The sequence below is a fragment of the Chrysemys picta genome, chromosome 10 (genome assembly GCF_011386835.1).
Source record: "Chrysemys picta bellii isolate R12L10 chromosome 10, ASM1138683v2, whole genome shotgun sequence".
NCBI lineage: Eukaryota > Metazoa > Chordata > Testudines > Emydidae > Chrysemys > Chrysemys picta.
The window spans coordinates 21793987-21820133 of record NC_088800.1 but is presented as its reverse complement, the minus strand read 5'-3'; the positions used below and the strand labels follow the sequence as shown (position 1 = coordinate 21820133).

At 47.4% G+C, this 26147-nt stretch overlaps 1 long non-coding RNA gene across 4 annotated transcripts in view; it reads left to right on the top strand.

Annotated features, from left to right (window-relative positions):
* The window catches only part of LOC135973920 (uncharacterized), a 180669-nt gene extending 156221 nt beyond the window's left edge, over positions 1-24448 (top strand). The window contains exons 1-4 of one of the 4 annotated variants that reach the window (XR_010591001.1): positions 15630-16079; positions 17250-17363; positions 21790-21895; positions 22105-24443. This is a non-coding gene — a long non-coding RNA (uncharacterized LOC135973920). Of the gene's footprint in view, positions 1-15629; positions 16080-17249; positions 17364-21789 lie in introns of those variants that run through there. The other 3 variants (XR_010591002.1, XR_010591000.1, XR_010590999.1) reach the window with 3 other exon arrangements.
* Positions 24449-26147: the final 1699 nt, after the last annotated feature.

Here is a 26147-nt window from a genome sequence, read left to right as displayed (position 1 = left end):
ATCTACTCCAGTCCCTTACACTGAGGCAGGACTAAGTATTATCTAGATCATCCCTGACAGGAGATCTTCCTGATGGAGATTCTGCAACCTCCCAAGGTAATTTGTTCAAGTACTTAACTGCTCTGACAGTTAGGATCTCCCTTGCTGCAGTTTAAGCCCATTACTTCTTGTCCTGTCCTCAGTGGTTAAAGAGAACAATTTATCACCAACCTCTTTATAACAACCTTTTACGTATTTGAAGATTGTTATCATGTTTCCCCTGTCTTCTCTTCTCCAGACTAAACAAACCATTTTTCTCTCTCTTTCCTCATAGATCATAGTTTTTAGATCTGTAGTCATTTTTTTGCTGTCCTCTGGACTTTCTCCAGTTTGTCCACATCTTTCCTGAAGTGTAGTGGCCAGAACTGGAAACGCTACTCAACTTGAGGTCTTATTAGTGCTGAGTAGAGTGAAGGAATTACTTCTCATGTCTTGCTTACAACGCTCCTGCTAATACATCCTGAATGCTGTTAGTTGTGGGTTTTTTTTAATTGCAATAGTAGTACATTGGTGACTCATATTTAGTTTGTGATCCACTATAACCCCCAGATCCTTTTCTGAATTATTCCTTCCAAGGCAATCCTTTCCCATTTTGTATTTGTGCAATCAATTATTCTTTCCTAAGTGTAGTACTTTGCACTTGTCCTTATTCAGTTCCATCATATTTATTTCAGACCATTTCTCCAGTTTGTCAAGATCATTTTGAATTCTAATTCTGTCCTTCAAAGCGCTTGCAACCCCTCCCAGCTTGGTATCATCTCAGTGCCATTATCCAAATCATTTATGAAGATATTGAATAGAACCAGCCCCAGGACAGACTGGACCTATTATTATGTTTGTGATTGTTCTGGGAGGGTGTAATTCACCCTGGTGCAGAAGGCCAGCAGGAGGAGGTCTCTGCACAACTTATGTCTTATTTAGGATCTATAAATGGGGAATAACTTGCTCCTCTACATTGGGGTGGATTTCCCCTGTGGTAATTATCACAACAAAAGATTACTTAAATTTGATAATCAGCAGGGCAGATAGAATCTGAAACACATTGGCCTTAAGCCAAACATGTGAACCAAACATGCAAGGATTGTGCACTGGAGTCAAAGGGAGTAATGCATATGAAAGAACTGCACTATTTTAACTGGTACAGGTAATGCAGCATCTGTACATGCACTGTACTAGTGGACCAGTGCTGATAGAGGACCTATTCCGTTAGGAAAAATAGTAATTTGCCACCAATAAAGTCAGGGTTTTACCAATAGGACTCAAAATTTAATGTGGATGCATGCAAAAAACTGCTGACAGAAGACAAATTTTACGGGTAAAAGTGCAGCTTGGATTAGGCCAAAGACTCATAGAAATGCCATAATATTAGTAATAATAAAAAAGAAGGAAACAAGAACTCTAGAAGACATTGCTGTGCAGAAGAAATAAAAGCCCCAAGAACAAAAGAAAGTTCTGAGTTACTTGAACCTATTCACTTCATTATTATTGCACAGCTAATTATGCTGTACCCAGCACTGTTTAGTTCTGGGATAAAGATTCAGCCATGAAAATGTTCACCAGAAAATGAAAGATTCCAAACTCAGAAGCTCTGAGTGAAGATTGAGATACCTCTGAAGCCTAACTAATAAATAACCTTATCTGTGAAATATGTTTGATTTCCAGAAGTGAAAAGAGTAATTTGATTTCAAGTAACATTATATTCTTTTATTGCTATACAAGGCCTGGTTTGGTCCCTCATTTAAATCTACCTACTATCCCTGTTTCTGTGCTGCACAAGATATGCCCATTACTTCCAGCCTGAAGGTCATGGTGCTTCTGTTTCCCATATCTTGCATAAATTTACTGCTTTATAGCCTGATGTTTGTTCATCACCCTGCTTTAAACCTTTACACTAGAAGATATTTAACCGCTATCTGATTTTGGTGACACCCAGTTCTGGATCTCAACATGGCTGTGTAAATACACTTCTATTCTGGCTAAATAATGATTCTGAAAGGGCATTGTTATATCTTATTAGATAAAAAGGGCCAAACCCTGAAGTCCTTATTCAGCCTTGTGCAGGCAAAAATCACACTGACTTTGATAGGAATATTGGCCATATAAAGACTTATGGTTGAAAATCTAGAGGGTTCAGTTTTAGGCAAAGTTCTGAATAAGGGGCTGTTTGCCACTTCTCAGAAGCATCCACCAGGGATTGTGCCTCCTGGAGCTCACCCATCTTGCAGGAACAGCGTGGTCACCGCTGTATCCTTGTCAAGGTTGCAGCATCCTGCCTTCTACATGTCCAACCAGCTCTGCTAGTGAGTGTGATGGAAAGGCGAGGCCAGGACTCAATCCGCCCCACCCTATTTGGGGTAACTAGTATCCTCAGAGGTACTATCAGGGAACAGTCCACACACTTGAGAGAGAACTGGAGTTGTGCACAATTAGACAAAAAGGCGTCAGACTTCTTGTGCTCTCCTCCCCCTGCAGGGGCTAGCACAACCTGACCCTAGAAAGGACCTGGCCCATATCAATTAAGAATGCAATTCATTTGTTACTATTTGAAAGACATGATCCCTTTAATCTATGTTTCCAGATGAGTAATCTGTGAATGTTCTTTTCATGTGACTACTGTTCATAGTGGAGTGGTGGGAGAGCAAGTCAAGGAAACCAGAACATAATTCTTCTGGGAAGACCAAAGCAAGCAAGCACACAAACTAACTGTTTTAATGCTTCGCAAATATCTCCATGTGTATTGCTTGTACATTGTAAACATCTACACCTTCTCCCCCTGAAGTTTTACAAGCAATTAATTTAATTGGTTGTGGTTGGTCTCATAGCTTCTATTATGAACAAGTACTATTCATTTAAAAGGTCAAGAGTAGTCTCTAAGTATATTAGCTGTAATTCTCTTATGCATAATTTAGTTATTTACATGTAAGTAGATGGTGTTTGAAATTCCATAGATACAACTCTCAGTACTATCAACAAACAGAATTATGGATACATTTTAAAACACTGTGCTCAGTGTGTACTGTGCTATTTATTATTTAACAAAAGTGTAAAAACATAATAAATAGCCTACAATAAAATATATGGGCATACCTTTATTTAAATATTTGATAAAGCAGAAAGTCATATGCATTTCTTCAAGTTGCAGAGAACAAAGAAAATAAAAGGTCAAAGGGCTACATTCATCTCTGAAGATGCTAGTAACTCTCATTATCACTAATAAGAGTGAGGTGTAAGTGCTGAAAGGAGAACATAGTCCCCCAAATGGTGTATAGAGGCAGATGTCTTTTTATAGGCCTTTTCTCCTATCCAAAAATATCTGCTACCTGTAATTTTTTTTTCAAGTTGAGATATCCAAGCTAATTAGAGTGCTTTGCTGTTTCAAGGACTCTTACAAACATGGGTGGGTATGATGTCCTGTAGAAGATATTAGATCTGAGCTTTTCAAAGGACCTAAGGGAATTAGGGGCCAACTCCTCTAGCTTCTTTGGAAATCACAGCCTAAATGATTTATTAGAGCAGTGTTACAAATGTGCAAATGTGAGACTTTTATAGAATATCAGACACACCATTGAAACAGTTGAGATCTATTGATATCCCTTTCCCTTGTACAGGCAACTCATACTCAGTGTTGTAGAAAAGACACAGACTTTGCAACAAGGAGCTTACATTGTAGTGTAGAGATAGGTGACCGTTAAGAACACGTAAGTGTAGCAGGTGCTCTTATGAGCATGAGGAGGTCTAGGAACATGTTCTGACCTGCTGAAGAATTTTCAGGAAGAATTTGTCTTCAGGATAAATTTGAAGAAGGCTGTTTGATGGAGATGGTTCTAAACCTAAAGGGCAACATGGAAGCAGTTGTGAAAACGAGGATTGGAGAGGGATTCACAGGGTCCACCTGCACTAGGAGAATGATCCCTTACTGCCATTGGCTTTCAGCAAGGGTCCATTTGAGTTCCCCATCATGTTTAAACTAGTTCAATTCCTAGTGTAGATGGGACAAAACCATATTGAACATTGTTAAAGAAAGCATGAGTGAGACCATGTTTCTTCACTAGATCTCAGTCACACTTTCTGTAACACTGCTGAAAATGGAGATGTTCCATCTCTACTAGCAGTTAAACTGGTTTCAACACCAATTGACCAATGGGTACCCATTGCTTGCATCCACTGTGATTCTTCTAGTGTACATGGGAGTAAGAGGTATAAAAGGAAGAAATGAGAGTGGCAGTGTACTCAGGCATCGAGTTGTTCAGAGCCTTGAAGGAGAGATGAGAACATATTTTAAAGAGGAAAACATAAAAGCAAAATAATTTGTTGCAGGTTCTCATAATTTGTGCATGTTGTCTGCTTCCCAGGTGGTTCAAGTCAACAGTGGGCAACAGATGAAAAAAATGGGTTATTCTGCAGATGCTGGTAGTATAGTCAAATAAATGAAGCAACAAACTAATTAATCATGAACTAGAAAAGAGCTGCAGTACCAGTAGCATGGACTAAATATTTATGTATATAAAATTAATGAGAAAAGAGGATAACTCTAATTTCCCTTCCTGAGTAATGCATCCACACTCAGTGCCATTGTAGAATTCACTAATTGTCTGGGAAAAGGTGGATAGCACTTTCTACTATCCTACAATATCATCTCCCCAGCTAAGAAGTATAAATTCCTTTTCCGCAGTCATCTTGAGTGGGACTGAAGTTCAGTGTCACTGAAAAGATGTAGTAGGTGAAAAAGCAAGCCAGGGCATCATAGATCACATTCATATGACATGGTAAAGACATATTAGATCACGCAGTCCATTTCCTGCCAACACTGATCTGCTATCTACGGTGTATTTTTTAGTGTCTTCTGCAGTTTAGTTTTAAAAGAAGGAACTCTAACCAGTAGAATTTACGGAGTTATACACTAGTGTTAGAGTAGATCTCTGTAAACATTCTGTTCTGTATCAGGTACAGCTCTTCCAACATGTCCTTGAAGCTCTGTGGATCATCCTTAGCAGCACATGACAAAAATTATGAAGTTTACAGTGTCTACTAGTATATCTTTTGTGCAGAACCAGCTGCTTGAACCTGAACTTGAATAGTTAAGATTTTGCACGCTCACGGAACAAGAAAGTACATTACTATTGTAGCAGTGATTGTGTTAACAAGCTACAGATGCTGAGTTAATGAGTGTGTTTAATAAGTAGATTAGGGTGGGAGTGGTTCTCCCTTTATAAAGGAAGCAAACAGTTCCATGGGGGAAGACAGAAAAGAACAGAGCTGGGCCTGATTGTATTGCTGGCATGTGGTACTACATGGGATGGAATAATTTACCAGCATGCAAGCTATTTTAAGAGCTATTTTGTTAAAAACTTAGCCTTGTTTAGTTTTCAAATTGTAATGAGTGTAGTTTGGGGATGTAATCAGGGAACTGTGATAAAATCATTTGAAACCTATGAAAGACCAAGGACTGAATGAGTCTGGGGACCGAATAACCCTTGCAACCTTAGATTGGAGGTTTTGTTGGGATTCTTAATTGAACTTCTTTGTGCAGGGAACGTTGTGAGACCAGACTTTTCATAAGAGATTTATAGTAGAAAATACTTTGGGTGGGCAAGAGGAGAATTAGGAAATAGCCTCTCATTAATGAAAGACACTGGAAAAGAGTCTCATTGATATAAACCATGGCAGCTCACCTGCTGAGCACCACAGGTCATCAGAAGCACATCATCCCAGACCTCAGGTTACTAAACTGGTTCCCCATCAAATATTGATTCCTGTAATCCCTATGTAGACTGGTTTTAGGGTATTTCAAGAGGCACCTCTCCTTTTATGACCAAGATCTGCTATGATGGCTTTGCATGCAATGATGACCAGAGGGAGACAATTGGGAACAGGGGACAGATCCTTGTTGGCTGCTAGCCCACAGCTGTGGTTCCCTCATTCCCCAGAGCTAAGAGTGATTGCAAATCTGATCTCCTTCACTAAAAAGTGCAAGTTCCACAATGGTGGTGATTATGCTTATGATCTTAAAAAAAACCAACAACAAAGAAAAGGAAAAAAATCGCCAGAGAAGAAGAATGTCAGGAATCGGGGCCTGCAGCAAAGCTTGTCTCCAGGCAGCCTTCTCAGTACCGCTGGCCTACAGCACCTGCCTGATTAGCCATGCCACATGATTGGCTGCCAAGACCAGCAGGCTGATTCTTAAGCCCACTACTGTGCCTGCTCCTGTGTTACCTGGTTCCTGCTGCTCCTGCCTTGCACCCAGCCTTGCCTCTGTCCCAGTGTTTCCCAAACTTGGGACACTGCTTGTGCAGGGAAAGCCCCTGGTGGGCCGGGCCGGTTTGTTTACCTGCCACATCCGCAGGTTTGGCCGATCACGGCTCCCACTGGCTGCAGTTCTCTGCTACAGGCCAATGGGGGCTGCTGGAAGCGGCACGGACTGAGGGATGTACTAGCCACCGCTTCCAGCAGCTCCCATTGGCCTGGAGCGGTGAACTGCGGCCAGTGGGAGCCGCGATTGGTTGGACCTGCGGACGCAGCAAGTAAACAAACCAGCCCAGCCTGCCAGAGGCTTTCCCTGCACAAGCGGCATCCCAAGTTTGGTAAACCCTGCTCTATCCCATCCCCGCCTTGAGCCCTTCCTTGCCTGCTTCCCTGCTCGCTCAAGTTCCTGGTCTCTGGTTTGACCCTTGGCTCTGGCTTCTGACTCCAGCCTGTCTCTGGTATCTAGTTCCTGACCTCTGGTTTTGACCCCCTGGCTCTGGTGACTGACTATGACTCTGGTCACTAGGCCTACTGCCCGCTCTGGCTACTGGGGTAGACTGCCCTCATGCTGGTCAGCTGCCAGGGGATATCCAAGAGAGAAACTTGCATTTTGATCCCCCATTGATTTAATACAACTTTGTAAATTACTGAGATTGCTATGGTGATGAGCACAGTATGAACAGATTAGATGGTACTTCATTGCTTTTGGTCTCAAGTGAAACTAATAACCACACACCTCTTTTGGAACAGGAAGTATGCAATCAGGCAGCAGCAGAGACCAAAAGAGAGAGAGAAAAAAAGCAAATACAGTACAGTACTATGTTAAATGTACACTACTAAAAAACAAAGGGAAATTTTAAGAAAAGATTTGACAAGGTCAGGAAACTGTTTCTGTGCTTGTTTCATTTAAAGTAAGAGGATTAAAAGCAGCATTTTTCTTCTGCATAGTAAAGTTTCAAAGCTGTATTAAGTCAATGTTCAGTTGTAAACTTTTGGAAGTAAACCATAATGTTTTGTGCAGAGTTACAAACATTTCAGAGTTACAAACAAGCTCCCTTCCTGAGGTGTTCGTAACTCTGAGGTTCTCCTGTACATGACGTGTACACTATATAGTTTTTTTTAATATAAAGCTAGCAGTCTGTACCACCTGATTTTAAAGTAACAATTCGTGGGTTATAATTGTGCTCCTAACAAGAGTCGGATAAAATACAACAATTTTTGTTTCTTATGCAAACTAGCTATGTCTGCCTAAGATTCACCTGATTGTTCTACCATGTTGGATTCTATGGCTGCCTGACATACTAGGCTCACCTGCCTGAGCTGCCCTGGGGTGAGGGTTGGGGAAAAGAGAGAGAAATCTACACTGGGAATTTGCCTTTTAATGAAAAATAATTTCCCGCCTACTTTGGGCCTATGGGGTAGCTTTTTACAGATTATGTGAAAACTGAATTTTACATTGCTCTGTTTCTGCTGTGGAGAGTAAATCCATGTGAATGGATGCTCCAAAAAAAGTGAAGAGATTAAGAGATTCAAGATAATGTCTCTGCAAACTATAATTTAGAGAGCTGCAAGCTGTGTTCGGTAATCAGCAAAATTATAGGCACACAATTATTGTTTTCTTTATTGACGTTTCCGTTTTAATGTACTGCAGAAAATTTCATCTTGTTCTGCAAATAACACCAACAGCTTATCCAAACCCATCAATACTCATCCGGATGGAATTCACCCTCCGTACCATTTAAACCCAATGACAGGGTTTTGTAGAGAGAGAAAAGGGTGCCCGTAAGAGGCTGGCTATGCATGGGTACTTTGTGCACTATAGGGGGAGGAGATCTGTGCTTCCTCTAATATGGCTATTGGAGAGGAAAAGCTGGGGAAATGACAGGGAAGGGCAAATAGTTCAAAAAGCAACTGTCGGGGTGTCCAGCAGCCCCAATTTCATCCTATGGACTGTCATCTCAGATACAGAAGACACTATGTCCTGACCATGGTTTAAAGGAGTAATTTTTTTCCTCCTCCAATTCTAACTTAGGGCTCGTCTGCACACAAAAATTATGCTGCTTTAACTAAACTGGTATTGATAAAGTGGTACAGCTCACCCTGGAGTGAACACAGTTATACTGATATAAAAGCACTTGTATCACTATTACTGTACAAGAAGGGGAATAAATACCAAAATACTTATACCAGTACAAAATCTATGTATAGGTCAGCCTCAGTATCCAGCTAGGAGTCTGAGTAATAAGCCTTGTGTATGAGAGCTGAATCTCGCTGTGAGTACTGGTAGAACGTGCTGTTTACTAATTCCGAGGGACCATCACAAAAGTTCAGGGGATTTGCAACGGCTATAAAAGCAGACAGCCCTTTCTAGATGGCTTAAAAAACAAGGTCCTCACCACCTTTAGAGTTGGGCACAAGGTGTCCTAAAGTGGAGCACCTAGTAACTGTGTCACCTAAGGTTAATGAACACTTCTGAATATTTTGGCTGCTAACCCTCCTAACGCAAGGCCATTCAAATTGACACTGATTTGGGACATTTGCTTTGCACAGGGTATACAGTGATTCCTGAGAGTGATGCATACCAGCAACTTTCTCTATGTTGCCCTTACCAAATGCCCCATCACGCTTCTGTTTTGTTCGCTGCAATCTTTGCAGTGCTTTTGAAATACTGACCTATAGGAGTCAATTGCTGCCTTCAATCTCTTCTGCAGCCCTTAGGCAATAGATTGTTGCTACCCATTTCCAAAAGTAGCTGGCATTCATATGCAAACTAAATTAGGGGGACAAGGCATGAGAACATACCAGTTCTTTTTACATGTCCCTCTGAGGCCTCTGAAAGCCTAATATGCACAAGAATATTTTGGAAGTACTGTACTCCTAACTGAATCAGCTGAGAATGGATACTCGGAGATGCAGTAAGAATTTACATCCCCAACTTTGCTTTGGGCTGTCATTTTAATGGAAAGACAGCACAGTTCTAAATTTGGTTAAAATCTGGGATAAAGATCAGCAAATAGTCTCCAAAAACCCCTGTTCTCAAATGTATTATTTCTTTTACAATTTTTGGAAGGCTGGAAAAAGTCTCTATATTTTGCCTATTGTCTTTCCCAACAAAATGTGGGGCCACGTTGCTGTTTTCTAGAGGGTCAGTCTCTTTCCCCTTGGAAGAATGTGCTTCTGATATGAATCTAGGCAAATGAACGGACAGTTTTTCTGCATTAGGAAATCTCAATCCACTGGCACACAGTATCCTGTGTCTGGAGATGTTAGAATGAGCATGCCCAATGCCTGCAGCCACCCGAAACATTACCCAGCATGAACCCACCCTCAGATTAGCAAGAAATCGGACATGATCAAATACTTCATTCAAGATAAATGATTTTTAAAAAATATTCTTCACTTAACATCCCACCCTCCCTTGCCGTGTTGAGTAATCTCAGCCTGGGAGGTGGCAGTGGGTAGTTTAGAAATTCTGGATGTACTGCTAAAGCATAGGTTCTGTTACTTTGTTCCCAGATGCATGAGGATATAATTTATCAAAAGGCTTGTCTAGATAAACTGATATTCCACCAGCTCTTACGTTCCTTCCTTACTTTGAGCCAGACATACATTCACAGTGACGGCAATGCAGTCTGGAAGAATACTTTAGGGGTTAAAGGAACTGTACGAGGAAAATAGGAGAGCTGGACCCTGTTCCTGGTACAGCCACAGACTTCCTGTGTAGCAATGACTGTAAATTGAGCAAGTCATTGCATCTTTTTGTGCCTCATTTCCCTCATCTGTTAAATGGGGATAATGCTGCCAACCCTCAGAGGAGTAGTGAGTAAAAGGGTCTCAGTTACTACAGTGACAAGGGCCACATAAGAACCAAGAGAGAAACTAAGGCAACCAGGATTTGATTGTTTCCTTTAGGATGCTATTCTGCTTTCCCAGGGAAGCTTGAGCTATGTGAATGAAAGTTTATCTAGCTGATATTTCATTGAATAAAAATAAAAACCTCACAAGTTATCACATTGTGCTACGATAACAATTTGTCATGTTTCTCATCTGCTAATTGAAAATCCTCCAATGTTAATATTATAAAGCGCACCCAAGGCCAAATAAATACTGAACTGGGATATTTTTGATTGGTTTTAGAGACATTCTAAATAACAAATATGTCACTCAAGGTAGCTGCATTGTGGTCAAGGCAGACATCTGTGCTCTGAATGCGTGCCTGTAGAATCTTGTTTGTCTGATCTTGAGCCTAGAGAACATCCTCCAGGGTAAGTGGTGGTGTTGAATGCTAACTAGAAAGTGCTGCCTGAGCTAGATGCCCTTTTCATGGCCTGTCCTGAAGAATGATCTTGTTTTTTTTCCAGCACTCTCTTTGCTCTTCTGTGTTGTTTCCATTACCTGCTCCGTGTTTTCCCGTAGATGATATAAACACACTCCCTACAACTTGTTACATTTTTTCTTTTTTTCTTTTCCCTGTGCAATTTAAATCAGCTTTCATTTCCATAATTCAATAACTTCTAGGACTGCACTTACAGCTGATTTCAAACCAGACTGGTTTTGCACCTGAAAAAAGCATGTGCCTCTTTTATGCATGCAGAATTGCACATGCAGATTGATGTAATCAGGTGCCCAGCTACCCAGTTTTCAGACACACTGCTGATAAGCTTAGTCAAAATGTTTGCACATGTATAGTTGCATGCACAAATTAGGAAGATGCTGTGGAAAATGTGGACCCCAGAAGACTTTTACCAACCCTCTTCCAGAGATGCCTTACTCCAGTTGTTATTAAATTCCATTTTTTTCTCCCTATATAGCACTTGCTCCATAGCCAAACCTGGATATATACTGGAAAAGCACATGTATGTGCTGAAACTTGTTTTAGCTGTCAGACTAGCAGCCGTGTTAGTCTGTATCCGCAAAAAGAAGGTGCCACAAGTCCTCCTGTTCTTCTTTTTGTTTTAGCTGTGTTCACCTCCTTTATGCATGCTTTCCACAAACATTAGAGGGATTGAATTCTGCTCATACAAACGCTTGCAGAAAGTAAAATTTAAGCTTGCATATTAGAGCAGGGGTGGGCAAACTACAGCCCGGAGGCTGCATCCAGCCCTTCAGACATTTTACTCCAGCCCTTGAGCTCCCGCCGGGGAGCAGGGTGCGGGGCTTGCCCTGCTCCAGTGCTGCACCCGGGAAGTGGGGTTGGGGGCTTGCCCTGCTCTGCACGTGCCGTGGCATTGTGTGGCTTCCGGAAGCAGCAGCATGACCCCACTTCGGCTTCTACACATAGGGGCAGCCAGGGGGCTCCGCACGCTGCCCCTGCCCCAAGCGCCACCCTCACAGCTCCCATTGGCCTAGAACTGCGACCAATGGGAGCTGCAGGGGCGGCACCTTTGGACAGTGGGCTGCCCCTCTGCATAAGAGCTGGAGAGGGGACATGCCGCTGCTTCTGGGAGCTGCTTGAGGTAAGCGCTGCGATCTTATTTTGTGTGGTACCCTCAGATTAGCAAGAAAGGCTGACATTATCAAATATTTCATTCAAGATAAATGATTTTTAAAAAATATTCTTCACTTAACATCCCACCCTCCCTTGCCATGTTGAGTAATCTCAGCCTGGGAGGTGGCAGTGGGTAGTTTAGAAATTGTGTGCGGCCCAGACAGAGAAAAGTTTAACATTTTCTTGAAGAACCTAATCCCATTAAACTACTAGAATTCCTTGAATTGCTATCTCTCCCATTGCAATCCAAAGCCCTAGTCACTTTGTCAAGGCCAAACTAGACCTGTCTGAGAAATTGAATTTTAGTTCCACCAAAAGCCCTGGTAGCTCTTGCTCGCAGCTGCCAAAGAGCTGGCAGCCTGGGGAGACACGCGGGCAGGTGGGATAACTGGCAGAAAACTAAGCAGGTGTTGATCAAAAGGTTTGATGGAATCAACATATTCCTGTGGAACATCTTGATTTTGTCAGATTAGCATTTTCTGATAGAAAAATTGTTCTGTCAGAAAATTTCTGACCCAGCTGTAGCCCAAACACTTGGCTTCTGGGTTACCTCTGTCTAATCTTGGAATAGAAACAATACACTGTAAGTTAGGTGACCAGTCACAACTAGCCATCACAGCTGGGATTTCGAGTATGCAACACTGAATGTTCTGAACTGTTTATGATCAATCTGTAACTTTTTTGTACCTCACCAAAAATCCACTGAGCAAAACCAGAGGTTGAGTAAACTTAAATCTGCCCCGGGGCAGAGAAAGAAAAGCAAATGATTCACTGTAAATTATTCATTCAGTTCTAATGGCTAGAACACAGTCTGGTTTTTGAGGCCCTGTGGGTTGGTCCCCCTGCTCCCCAGCTCTAATGGGGAAGGGTGTACATTGATCCCTCCCTGAGATGGAATTTCAGCCTCATGTCATAGAGTCTGCCGACTAGAGTATGTGTTTACCTGCCCTCACAGTTTTGTATTTGTGGGTTCAGCTCCTCCCATCCTGAGGCAAGGTGCAAAGGAGGAAAAACTGCCAAGTGGAACTGAAACAAAGGCCCAGATTTTTTAAAGCTATTTAGATATTGCTGTGCTCAATATTTCAACACCTAACTGATTTAGGAGCCTACATCTCATTTACAAAAGAAATTTGAGCACTGAGGAGTCTAAATTCCATTGACAGTTGATGGAATTTAAACTCAAGTGCCCAAATCCCTTTAGAAAGTGAGATGCAGACGCCTTGATCAGTTAGGCTTTGAGACAAAGAGCTTTAAAAATCTGAGCCTAAACATGTGGCCTCCTTATGCAGGACCTCGGTGTAATGATCCTGAGATTACAGAGAGTGGGAGCTCCCTTCATGGTGTTCCTCTGTGCCACGGGGAAGCCTTGCTACCACATAGGTACCATTTAAAACAGATGCAGCTTTGTGTTCCAAAGGTCAGCTAACAAAAAGGAAAAGACCTTGGCAGATGAAACAAAAAATCTTGCACTTGTTTTGTAGCCCTATGGAGGGGGCAGATTTCTCCTTTCTTGCCCTTTGGTCATTAGCTCCCGAATGAACCCATGCTAGCTCCATTTTCCAACAATTAGCCATCCTGACTCAGCTCTGGGCTACACTGCAAACTTATGCTGGTATATCTACCTCACTTTCCACACCCTTGAGCGATGTAGTTATACCAACCTAACCCTCAGTGCAGACAGCACTATGTCAGTGGGAGGGCTTCTCCTGTCAACCTAGCTGCTGCCTCTCGGGGCAGTGGAGTACCTAAGCCGAGGCTATCCCATGAGTGTAGGAAGCAGCTTTGCTAAGTGCAACATCAGTGCAGCTGCACCATTGTAGCATTGTCAGTGTAGAGAAGCCCTCTGGGAAGCAACAAGGAAGATTTAACTGGGTCCTAGCCCCTTGCTTTCTGGTTGTGGCCCTGGTGCCAGGAATCAGGGCCTGTGGCAGAATCAGTATTTAGGCAACCTAATGAGCACAGCTGAACCTTTCATTGTCTGCTTGCTTGGCTATACCATCTGATTGGTGGGAGGAGTCAGCAGACCAGCTCTTAAGCCCAGCAGCCTCAGCAATTCGGTGGCTATTCAAAACATTTGTCCTTGACTGTGATAGCCTCTGTGCCTAAGCTCCTGCCTTGCCTTGCTCCACGTTTCCCAGCTGGGACCCTCGGCTCCAATGCCTGACTTTGGCTCTTGCCTCTGACTTCAACTCTGACTCTTGGCTTTGGCGTTTGAGCTCCTGCTCCAGCAATTGGGCCTGACTGACGACGTCCTTGTTTCTGACAACCAGTCTATCAGGTTTAGAGAAAAAGATATGTCTTCGCTGCCGAGTTAATTCAAGTTGTCTACACAAGTTACTCCTCTTGAATTAGCCTAGCTTGAAGTGAGAGCAGCCACCCTGTGAAATAATACTTGTGTTGCTGTGTCCACACAGGCACTGCACTTACTTTTGTATAGTACTAAGAGTTTGTCTACAGGGGGAAATTACTGGCATTACTACACTTGTATAATTGTACTGCTATAGTTATGTTGGTATAACTCCCCATGTGAACGCTCTTATTCCAGAATAAATGTGTCCACAGGGGAAGTTATACCAGTATAACTATACCAATGTAGTTATCCCAATAAACTTCCCTGCATAGAAAAGCTTTAAGACTTCTGGGGGCATATCCCATGATTCTTAGCACTGTAGTAAACTGATCCACACTATGAATTCTTTTGCCCAATGTATTGTGGGAGAAGTTGTCTGCCTTTTCTGGACACAGAGGGAATTGTAGGAAGATAGTAGAGGACTAGTGCACTCAAGTGGCACTAGCCTGCATCCACACTGCAGAGTGGTGGCAGCAGCTGACTTGTGTTAACTTCACCCTATTTTCGGTCAGTCAGCTTGAGTTTATCTACCCCATTGAAGATAAAAGTTTTTGTGGATTGGAAGTTGTTAGGGGTTACATTTCACAAATGGTGTAGTGAAGGCAAGCTTCAAAACTCTTATTACTACTTATAATAAAGAGAAAAGCTAACTACACATGTCAGTCTGTTTGAGAATCAGGGGCAATGAACATCTGTTATCTCACAGAACAGGTAGGAGAGCTACCTTTCTCCAAGAGGTTACTACTTGGTGTGAGCAGATAAATTAGTCTACATGTCTATTCAACACTTTGGCTTCTTGAGTGAAGCTGCCTACAATTACCAATTAGGATGATGATTTTTTTGGATCTGGACATTTGTCCCCTAGGATCTTGAGTTGACACCAACTTATTTCACACAGGCCACCATAAACCACCTAGTGATATATATCACCTTGACTACTGTCAGGAAAGGATTTCAACTATTAATAGGGTTACCATATTTTGTGCCTCCAAATGGAGGACACTCCACGGCCCCGCCCCCAGCCCCGCCCAACCCCGCCCCCTCCCCAAAGTCTCCGCCCCCTCCCCTGCTTCCCGCGAATATTTGATTCGCGGGAAGCCTGAAGCAGGTAAGGGGGGGTGTGGGGGGAGGAGGCGCGGCCCAGGCTGGCCCCCCGGCGTTTCCAGCCTGGGTCAGCTCGGGCCCTGGGGTGCCGGCCCCGGCCGACCACCCCCGGCCCGCCCAGCACTGCCGGCCCCCGGCGGCCCGGCGCACCCCCCCGGCTCCCGGCCCCCCGCGGGCCCGGCTCCCCGCCGGCCCAGCTGACCGGCTCCCCGCGGGCCCGGCTGACCCGGCTCCCCGCGGGCCCGGCGGACCCGGCTCCCCGCGGGCCCGGCTCCCCGCGGGCCCGGCCGACCCAGCTCCCCGCGGGCCCGGCCGACCCGGCTCCCCGCCGGCCCGGCTCCCTGCCGGCCCGGCCGGCCCGGCTCCCCGCCGGCCCGGCTGACCGGCTCCCCGCGCGCCGGCTGACCTCCCGATTTTCCCGGACATGCCCGGCTTTTGGGGATTTCCCCCCGGACGGGGATTTGAGCCCCCAAAAGCCGGACATGTCCGGGAAAATCCGGACGTATGGTAACCCTACGGGTGGGGGTGTGGGGTCTGGGAGGGATTAGGGTACAGGAGGGGATTCCGACCTGGGGCAGGGGGTTGGGGTGCCGGGTGTGAGGTCTGGGAGGGAATTTGGGTGTGGGAGGGGGTTCCAACCTGGGGCAGGGTTTCTGGGTGCGAGCTCCAGCCAGGCGGCACTTACCTCAGCCAGCTCCTGATCAATGGCACACGGGTGCTAATGCAGGCTCCTGACCCCTGGTCTCCCTCCGCTGGCAGGCTCTGAGCAAGGCCTGCGCCGAGAACATGGATGACGAGCTCTCGATCCTGCTGACAGCACCCCCCAGCACAGACAAACTCCAGCACATCTTGGAGGTGAGCAGAATGGGGAGGGGCAGCAGGGGTTTTACCTTAGCCCTGGGGACTCCTAGAAAGAAGAGACTGGAAAATCCATGTTTCTATTGGATCCTTCCGAGTATGCATTCGTGATATAAACTCACTGGGTGACCTTGGGGTAACTCACTTCCCCCTTACGGCATCAGTCTTCTCCACTATCAAATCTACACTGGGGAAGAAGGACAGAAGCCCCGACAATCACCTTCACCTCTGGGTGTCTGGTCCTGGGAGCCGAAACCAACTGGACTATCTGCCCCATCTCCTAAACTGCCCTGTCTTTCCCTCCTAGGGCCTGGTCCTTAGTGCTCAACCTGGCCCCTTCCCAGCTTGTCCCTGACCTTTAAAGGACTCTCCAAGCCCCTCCCATGCCTGCTTCCCTTGGGGTCTCTCTCCTGGCTGAGCACAGGCTGCCCTTCTATCTCTCAGCAGGCCTGGGTCCTAATCACAGGCTGCGTCTTGTCACGTGACCCCCACACTTATTCCCTTCACCCTAGGGAGCTGCATCACCTGGGCCAGGTGCAGTTGAGCTCCAACCCCTTTCCTGGCCATCTCACCCTGGGACAGGTTGAAACTGGAAACCTGTGGGTAACAGTAACTGGTTGCTCGCAAAGGTGCTGAAGACACAATGGAAGAGGAAATCCTTTGGCCTGGATTGAAATTATTCCGACTGAAAGTGAATGAGAGAAAATAGGTCCAGAGTTCTCTTCCTAGCAGCAGAAAATGTAGCGATTGATAGAGGTTCAGGTCAGAAAGGACCATTATGTGCATCTAGTCGCCCCTCCTGTATAACTCAGGGCCTAGAATGTGACCAAGTGGTTCCTTCAGCCAACCATAGCATGGGACTGAGCCAGAGCATGTCTTTTGGAACGACATCCACATGCAGGAGAGCCAGCTGGCTACCAGAAAATCTCTCTTCTGCAGTGACGTGGGGTTAAGGGACATGGGGGAAAAGACATGGAGGCTGTGACTAAACTTAGAGCAGCAAGGCCAGGAAAACCAGGGTTAGGTCCCAGGCCTGGCTATCAGATCTACTGTTTTCTATTCCTGGCTTTGGGACCATGAGCGAGTCTCTGCACCGCTGGGTGCCTCGGTTTCCCCAGCTATCAAATGGAGCTAATCAAGGTTTTGTTTGTTCTCCCCATTTTACAGGGTGGGAAACCGAGACACAGTTGGGACCTGTCTACACTACAGGTCTGTCGTGCGTTTGTAATCTGCTGACCCCCACATGTTGTTCAGAGCCTATGGACAACACAGCTCCTAAAGGTACGTTTGTTCTGTGCTTATCCCCTATGTACCAGCAGGGCTGGACAGCATTTCTCACTGTGATGTGGGGAGCAGGTCCTGGGTACTAAGGGTCTGAAGAAGCTCTCAAGGACTAATTTTTTAAAATAATTGTTATCAATGAATTGGGAGAAAACATACAATCACTGCGGATAAGATTGGGGGGTGACAAAATACGGGCAGAGTGGTAATTCCTGATGGGGAGAGGGCAGTGATACAGAGCGATCTGGCTCATTCGGCCAGCTGGACCCATTCAAAGAAAACAAGTTTGAGCAGAGCCCAATGCAAGGTCCTATGCGTGGCAACAAGGCACGCCGGCCACACCTCCAGAATGGGGACGTGTATCCAGGAAAGCAGTGACTCTGAAAAGGATTTAGGGGCCAGAGTGGAGAAGCCACTCAACATGAGCTCCCAGTGTGATGCTGTGGTGAACAGGGCTAAAGCCATCATTAGACGAAGGAGCAGAGCCGTGAGTAGGATAGGGAGGTGACACAGCAGCAGTGAGACTGCTATTGGAATACTGCCTCCAGTGTTGGTGTCCTCCTTTGAAAAAGATGGTCCTAGAAATTGGAGCTGGGGCAGCAAAGAGCCACCAAATGTTCTGAGGGCTGGAGAAAAATGCCTTCTAGTGAGCTATTGAAAGAGCTCAACCTGTTTAGCTTATCAAAAGAAGATTGAAGGGGACTTCATTGAAGTGTTGATGTGCCTTAATGGAGAGAAAATACTGGGGATTAAAGGGCTCTCTAGTCTAGCAGAGAAAGGCAGAACAAGACCCAATGGCTGGAAGGTGAAAAGAGACAAATTCCTATGACAAATAAGGCACAAATATTCAACAGCGAGGATGATTGAACACAGGAAGAAGCTACCAAGGAAAGTGGTGGATTCTCCATCTCTTGATGTCATTAATAAAGACTAGATGCCTTTCCGGAATGTGTTTGCCCCAAAAGTAGCTATTGTGATAGACAGGAGGCCTGTGATATGCAGGGGGTCAGATTAGATGCTCTAACTGTCTCTTCTGGCCATAAAGTCTACTCATTTCTGAGAAACCGAGTGTAGCATTGGGAGCAGCTTGTGATGTTTTACTGTCTAGCCGGCTTGCTTCCTAGAATGAACACTCATTGAGCGGGGTGATCCCCAGAGAGTAGCTCAAACCTCCAAAGTGTCTGCCCTGTGGCAGGACATTAACACTGCAGGGGAGGGGTGGGTGTGGCAGTGACATCACAAAGGTCTTTTGCAGGACCTCGGCCTATTGGCCAAAGGTGCAGGGGAGATGGTGACCTCACAGAGGGATGCTGACATCAGCCAGGCAGGACAGGGGCGCAGGGCCAAGGAAACCTCAGAGACCCCTGTGGCTTTGCTTCAGCAAGTCTCCTCTCGAGATCTCTCTTTGAGGTCTGAGAGAGTATTTGGGTTCGTGTATGTGAGCACCAGGAGGAACCTCTTTTGAGTTTTCTCCTTTCTTTTTCCTGATTTCATTAGAAATCTGACGTCCCTGTTTAGAAGGTAAGAGCCTCCGAGAGGTTTGGAACCTGTTCAGTCTGCTGCATCTGGCTCCAGCTGAATTTTAGGCATGGAAAACACTAGCTTAAGGTGGCCAAATTTTATTCCCCACCTGGGATTTTGTCCCTTAGAATCTCTGGGGACATTAAGGTTTGTCCTTTTTCTTTTACCTTTTCCTCTATCCCTCCCTCCTTTCTTTTCATCTCTTACTTCTTTTGTCCTTTCCCTGTTCCCCTCCCACCACCAGGAGGGGTGTGTGTGTGTCATGGGGGTTGCTCTACAACTCCCATTGTGGGAGGTCCACCGAAAAATGTGGGGCTGAAATAGTGCTCAGACAGTGATCCCCAGCGGTGACCTGGGCCATCCTTTGGGCTCTCTGGTGAGAACCCTCATCCTCCCGCCCCTCGGTCTCTACCCTGATTGGCTGAGCAGGGGGTTATTGACAGGGAGGAGACTCAGGTCCCTGTTGTTTTCTTTTAAGACCAAGTAAATAGTCATAACCAGTCATATGTTCGACAAATTTTGCTGCGTCTCTGCAGTTCATTATTTTCTCTAACATTCCAGTTCTCCTAAAATGCTTGCTGAATAATTACTATGAACTCTTGCTGGTCTGGAACTCACTTGAGAGCACTTTATTCAGGTCATTCAATGTCTGAAATTCAAGATCCGATGGTTAGTTTGAAAATCAGGGCTCTTGGGTCCTATTCCCAACTCTGCCACGGACTGGCTGTGTGACCTAAGACAAGTCAATTCTCCTTTCTCAGCCTCAGCTTCTCCCTCTTTCAAGTAGGGATAACAATCCGCCCTATTTACCTCCCGGCAGGTGGAGAATGGGGATCTATTGGAGAGTGTCACTAGGAGCAGTGCATAAGATGAGGTGTCCTATCCTGTTTACTCAGATCAGATTAGGACATAATAGAATGGCTGAAATAGTCTATTTTATTTGTATTTTATTATGTTGCAATTGTTAAAAGCAGCACCTACTTAGCTCAGACTGAAACATCTTATCTAATTTTTGAGATCTAAGTATCTCCTCTTTGTGTAGCTCAAACCTCCAAAGTGTCTGCCCTGTGGCAGGACATTAACACTGCAGGGGAGGAGTGGGTGTGGCAGTGACATCACAAAGGCCTTTTGCAGGACCTCAGCCTATTGGTCAAAGGTGCTGGGGAGGTGGTGATCTCACAGAGAGATGCTGACATCAGCCAGGCAGGACAGGGGCGCAGGGCCAGGGAAACCTCAGAGTCCCCTGTAGCTTTGCTTCAGCAAGTCTCCTTCTCGAGGTCTCTCTTTGAGGACTGAGAGAGTATTTAGGTTCATGTACATGAGCGCCAGGAGGAACCTCTTTTGAGTTTTCTCTTTTCTTTTTCCTGATTTTACTAGAAAACAGACGTCCCTGTTTAGAAGGTAAGAGCCTCCGAGAGGTTTGGAACCTGTTCAGTCTGATGCATCTGGCGCCAGCTGAATTCTAGGCATGGAAAACACTAGCTTAAGGTGGTCGAATTTTATTCCTTACCTGGGATTTTGTCCCTTAGAATCACTGGGGACATTAGGGTTTGTTCTTTTTGTTTTACCTTTTCCTCCATCCCTTCCTCCTTTCTCTTCATCTCTTAAGTCTTCTGTCCTTTCCTCTGTTCCCCTCCCACCACCAGGAGGACTCTGTGTGTGTGTCGTGGGGGGTGCTCTGCAGTGGGAACAGGGACAATTCTCCAACTTTGGGCAGTCGAGAGCCTGGGTGAGATAAGGGGCGTTAAAGCCCTTTGTGAAGGAGAAAGGGGAGTTTCACGGTGTTGAGCACCAAGGAATTCTAAACTTTGCTAAAACATCTAGTCTGCAGAAACCAGAAATGGTTGGGGCCACATTGTAACCATTGTCTTTTTTAAGCCCATTGAGGGATGTGAGTCCCACCCTTTTAGGTATCTGGGGTGCTGGGAGAAGAGAAGAGGTGCCTGTCTCCATTTTATGGCCTCAACAAACTAAGTGCTGTGCCCCAGTTCTCGTCAGAGATCCCTGAAAAAGAACGTCTTCCCATCCATTAACATACCTGGAAAGATACTGGAACCCCTTATTAAACAATCAGTTTGTCAGCACCTACAGGACAATTTGGTTCTTAGGACTAGTGAGCATGGACTTGTCAAGAACAAATCATTCCAAACCAATCCTAGCTCCTTCTTTGGCAGGGTTACGGGCCTAGTGAAGTAAACAGTAGATGTGATCCATCTTGGTGTTAATAAGGACATTCTCACAAACAAACTAGGGAGATGTGGTCTGGATGCAATTAGTATAATATGTGTGCACAGATGGTTGCAAGCCCGTACTCCAACAGCCCAGAACCAAACACTCCTTCTCCTGGGCAGTGCGCTCCGACCTCTAATGGTCAGATGCTGCTTAGCACTGTCAGAGCAGCTTTTGCTGGGGGATTCTCCCAGCACTTTCCAATAGTGGGAAAGTATGAAATCCCCATTTGACTGCTGGGGACAGAGCCTAGAGCGGGGAGCAACTTACCCAAAGTCCCACAGGTCAATAGGAAACTCAGGCGCAGGGCTGGGAGTCACTGCCCCTCCCACTCCCAGGTCACCGCCCAAGGGTGGCTCCTCTGGCAGAGGTGCGGGGAAGGGTCACTCTCTCCTGGCTGGGCTGTTCTTTTCACTCCAGTAACATTGCAACGGCTTTGGGGAGAGGCTCACTCCCAGGATCAGATACAGGAGGGGCAGCAGGGTCCAGGGAACAGGGGCTATTCCTGCCCTGCCACTGTCTGTCTGAGAAACCTTGGCCTTGTCATTCCCTGGCTCGGTGCCTCAGTTTCCATTCTCGCCAGCCTGTGCCTATTTCCCTGCAGTTTCACCTGCGTGTTGGTGCCAGTCCCATCCCCGCACTGCACAGTCTAATACCGGCTCCTCTCTCTTGCCAGCACTATGACACCTGCCGTGGAGCCAGAGCTGGAGACCCACCTCCTCCGAGCTGCCCTGCACGCCGTCTTCACCCTGGGCATGGAGAAGGACACCACCCAAGTGCAGGTAGATCATGCTAAAGTCATGGATTGAAGAGCCAGCTGTCATCCTGCCATGAGTCCTTGCTAATTGCCTGCAGTGGGATGTGAATGAGAGAGGCCAGGATATGTGTTTGGGGGTCTCACCAGTGTTTCCCAGAGACCCCACTTCCCATCCTGTGGCAGGTGTAGCCCCACTTTCCCTAACTCTGACCCATGGCTCTCCCTTGCTTTCAGGATCTGCCTAGGGTCTTGCCAGACCTCCTGGATGCCATGCTGGGGAACCTGCTGGCAGAGTCCCCAGACACCGACAGGCTCCAGTACATCTTGGAGGTGAGCCCGATGAGAGAGGTGGGGACAATTTTACCTTCACTCTTAGATCCATTTTCCAGTCTGTCCTCCTAGCCGGGCCCCAAGTGGGCATCCTTGGTCAGGGCAGTCAGTGCAATGCCTCCTTTCCCCACAGCACATTAACTACTAGATCGTGTCCACGGTGCCGCGAGAGAGAGCCAGGGCCGTTAAGAGCAGCACTGCCCTGCTCAGATTCACCATCACCCTCCCTGAGTTTGACGTAAGTGACCTCTGACCCCAGCTTCCTGACTCCAGGCGTAGGTGATCTGGCTCCGACGGGCTGTAGGATCTGCTGCTGCAGGGGCTGTGGGTTAGGAGTGTTCCTCTTGGGGAGGCAGAGTCAGAGCAGAGAGTGAGCCTGGCTTGAGTCAAGTTCTTCTTGTCCTAGTTAAGTGGTGACTCTGGGCTTTTAAGGGGACTGTGCTCCAGGTTCATGCCTCCCTGTCATCCTGGAGCAGCTGGGGAAGCAAGTCCTCATGGAGGGCCCTGCAGAGGGGCTGAGGGGAAGGAGAGTCCTGGCCCGGGGGGGACTGGGAGCTGACAGGAAAATGCTGATGGAGTCCCCTCTCCCTCTCCCGTCCATTAGAACTCAGCGGAATTCCCCAGGATGGGTCACCACATGGCACAGCTAGCTCTGTCCGTCAGTGACCCAGCCAAGGACATCAGCCGGCAGGCCAGGGAGGGGGTTTACCGGCTCTACCAGCTGCTGCTGCACCAGAGGAGTAAGGAACCCAGCTGGGAAATGGCACCCGCTAGAAGAGTGAGACTGGGACCCCAGCCAATTTCTCTCAGATTGACCCCGGCTGGAGGATGAGTCTCTCTATCTCTTTCTGTGTTCCACACCACGCCCTGCAATTCTGTTGGGCCGGGCACGCAGCGAGGACTCTGCCCACTGTGCAGCCACCAATGGGATTGGAAGGACACAAGCCCTGCAACCAGAAGGACAAATGTGTGTGTGTGTGTGTCTCTCTCCCTGTCACCTACTCCCTCCTGGGGGAAACCCAGCAGCTGATGGGGGACAAGGTGAGCAGCTGCATTAGACTCAGGAGATTGGGGCGCGGCCCAGGCCTCATTCCCATCCTGTGGCCATTCGCTGGCCTGGCACAAGAAGCCTGGTGGGGAATGAAAGGGAGAGCAGGTGCTCCTGGGAAGGGAGATGAATTCACCTCCATGAGCAGGAGCGAGCCAGCTTGTCCCCGGAGCAGCTCCAGCCAGCTCTTTAGCCAGGCTAATTAATGACAAGCTTTGCCTCATCCCAGACTTATGTTCTTAGGACAGGGTGCTATCGCTCTTGGGAAGGGCAGGAGAGTCCCCCAAGTGCCCTCTGCGAGACTCTCCTGTCCCACAGGGCCGCACCCAATTCCTAGTGGTCTGGTGTCTGTGTCACCCGAGCCACCACCCAGAGTTGCTCCCATCACTGGCAGCCTGGGAGGCCAAGGACTGACGGGTGATGGCGTCTGACCAGGCAGGGCTGAGGCACATGGGCAGGGGACGCTTGCCCTGCTGCTGGCAAGGCTGGACCCGTTCTGGAGAGAACAGGAGGATTCAGTCAGCAGTAGGGTTACCATGTCTAATAAATAAAAAAAGAGGACCCTCCACGGGCCCTGGCCCCGCCCATTTTCCCACCCCTAGCCCCGCCCCAACTCCGCTCCTTCCCCGCCCTAACTCCGCCCCCTCCTCCCTCCCACTCCCAGCCATGGGGAGAGGGCTGCCACAGCGCTACCGGCTTCACGGTTTGCCGTGCAGCCCCCAGACCCTGCGCCCCCGGCTGGCACTTCCCCAGCGCAGCTGGAGCACGGGAGGGGAAGCGCCCACCCGGTAGCGCTGGCTCGTGCAGCTCGGCTCTTAAAGTCTGAGAGGGGAGGAGCGGAGCAGCTCAGCTGGAGCCCGGGAAGGGAAGTGCCTGGCCGGCGGCTCGGGGTCTGGAGGAAGGGGGGGTGCTGCCCGAAGCAAGTAGCGCTGGCTCGGGCAGCTCGGCTCTTAAAGTCTGAGAGGGGAGGAGCGGAGCAGAGCAGCCGCGGGAGAGGAAGTACCCGGCCAGCATTTTCCCGGACATGTTTGGCTTTTCGGCAATTCCCCCCGGACGGGGGTTTGATTGCCGAAAAGCAGGACATGTCCGGGAAAAAACGGACGTATGGTAACCCTAGTCAGCAGGGGCTGCCGATCCGTCCCATTCACCAGGGCTGCCATCCTGCGGCTTCAGCATTACTGGCTGGGGTGACTTGGGGAAAGGTCTCAACCTCCCCACATCCCACTTCACTGCTGCCAGAATCCCTCCTGCCCCCCCCCCCCCCCCCGCTACAGTCCCGTCCCTACCCAACCTGCATGGGGCTGGAGGAGAGGGGTCTGAGAACTTGAGCTGTGGATTGGAGGTGGAACAGCTGTCAGGGGCACTGAGGGGGAAGTGGCAGGAGCTCCCCGTACAAGGAAGGGGGTTGCCACTGGAGGTCACTAGGAAGGACAACAAGACTCCATCCTGGGGGTCAGGAGGGGAAATCCATCCCTCAGAGGTGGGCAGAGGCTGGGTGGAAATGCTGCTGGTTCCAGGGGCCGTTAATCCCCCCTGATTCCTCGGAGGCGTCTGAGTCTCAGACAGGTTCTCATTCCCTTGCAGCAGGAGGACGTCACGGCCAATGTGATGCGCCAGCTCCGTATCATGCGGCACTTGCGCCAGGTGCCCGAGGAGCTGCAGGGCCTGTGCCTCCCAGGACACCAGCAACTCCCGCTCTCTGCTGCAGGTACTGCTCTGGCTCTCTGTAAATGGGGAGCTAGTGGAAGGGGAAATGGAGCCCCCTGGCACTCAGAGAAACCCTCTCCCCTCTCTGTGGAGCAGGGTCCTTTCCTCTGCCCCCAAATTCCTTCATCTGGGACAGGAGCTCTTTCCCTCACACCCATTCCCCTCCCCTCTTTCCTTGATCTACCCCCATCCCATTCCCCCTGCGCCCAGGCAGAGCTCTGCCTGCCCCATATGGTGCAGAAAGGCCTGTGATATGTAGGGGATCAGATTAGGTGCTCTAACTGTCTCTTCTGCCCATAAATTCTACTCATTTCTGAGAAACCGAGTGTAGCATTGGGAGCAGCCTCTGCTGTTTTACTGTCTAGCCGGCTTGCTTCCTAGAATGAACACTCATTGAGTGGGGTGATCCACAGAGAGTAGCTCAAACCTCCAAAGGGTCTGGCCTGTGGCAGGACATTAGCACTGCAGGGGATGGGTGGGTGTGACAGTGACATCACAAAGGCCTTTTGCAGGACCTCCGCCTATTGGTCAAAGGTGGTGACCTCACAGAGAGATGCTGACATCAGCCAGGCAGGACAGGGGCTCAGGACCAGGGAAACCTCTGAGTCCCCTGTAGCTTTCCTTCAGCAAGTCTCCTTCTCGAGGTCTCTCTTTGAGGACTGAGAGAGTATTAGGGGTCACGTACGTGAGCGCCAGGAGGAACCTCTTTTGAGTTTTCTCCTTTCTTTTTCCTGATTTTACTAGAAAACTGACGTCCCTGTTTAGAAGGTAAGAGCCTCCGAGAGGTTTGGAACTTGTTCAGTCTGATCCATCTGTTCCACAAGTCCTTCAGTCCAATCCACTTCCCTAACTAATTTCCTTAATTTTTTAAAGTTAGCCCTTTTGAAAAAAAAAACCCTAGTCACAGATCTATTTTTGTTTACCCTTCCATTTAGTTTAAACTGAATTAGCTCACGATCGCTCAAATGAAGGCTGTCCCCTACAACCATTTCTTCTAAGAGATCCTCACTACTCACCAAAACCAAATCTAAAATGGCATCCCCTCTTGTTGGTTCAGCAACTACTTGGTGAAGGAATCCATCAGCTATCACATCTAGGAAAATCTGAGCCCTATTATATTACTAGCACTTGTCCTCCAGTCTATATCTGGGAAGTTAAAATCTCCCATGATCACACAATTCCCATTAGTATT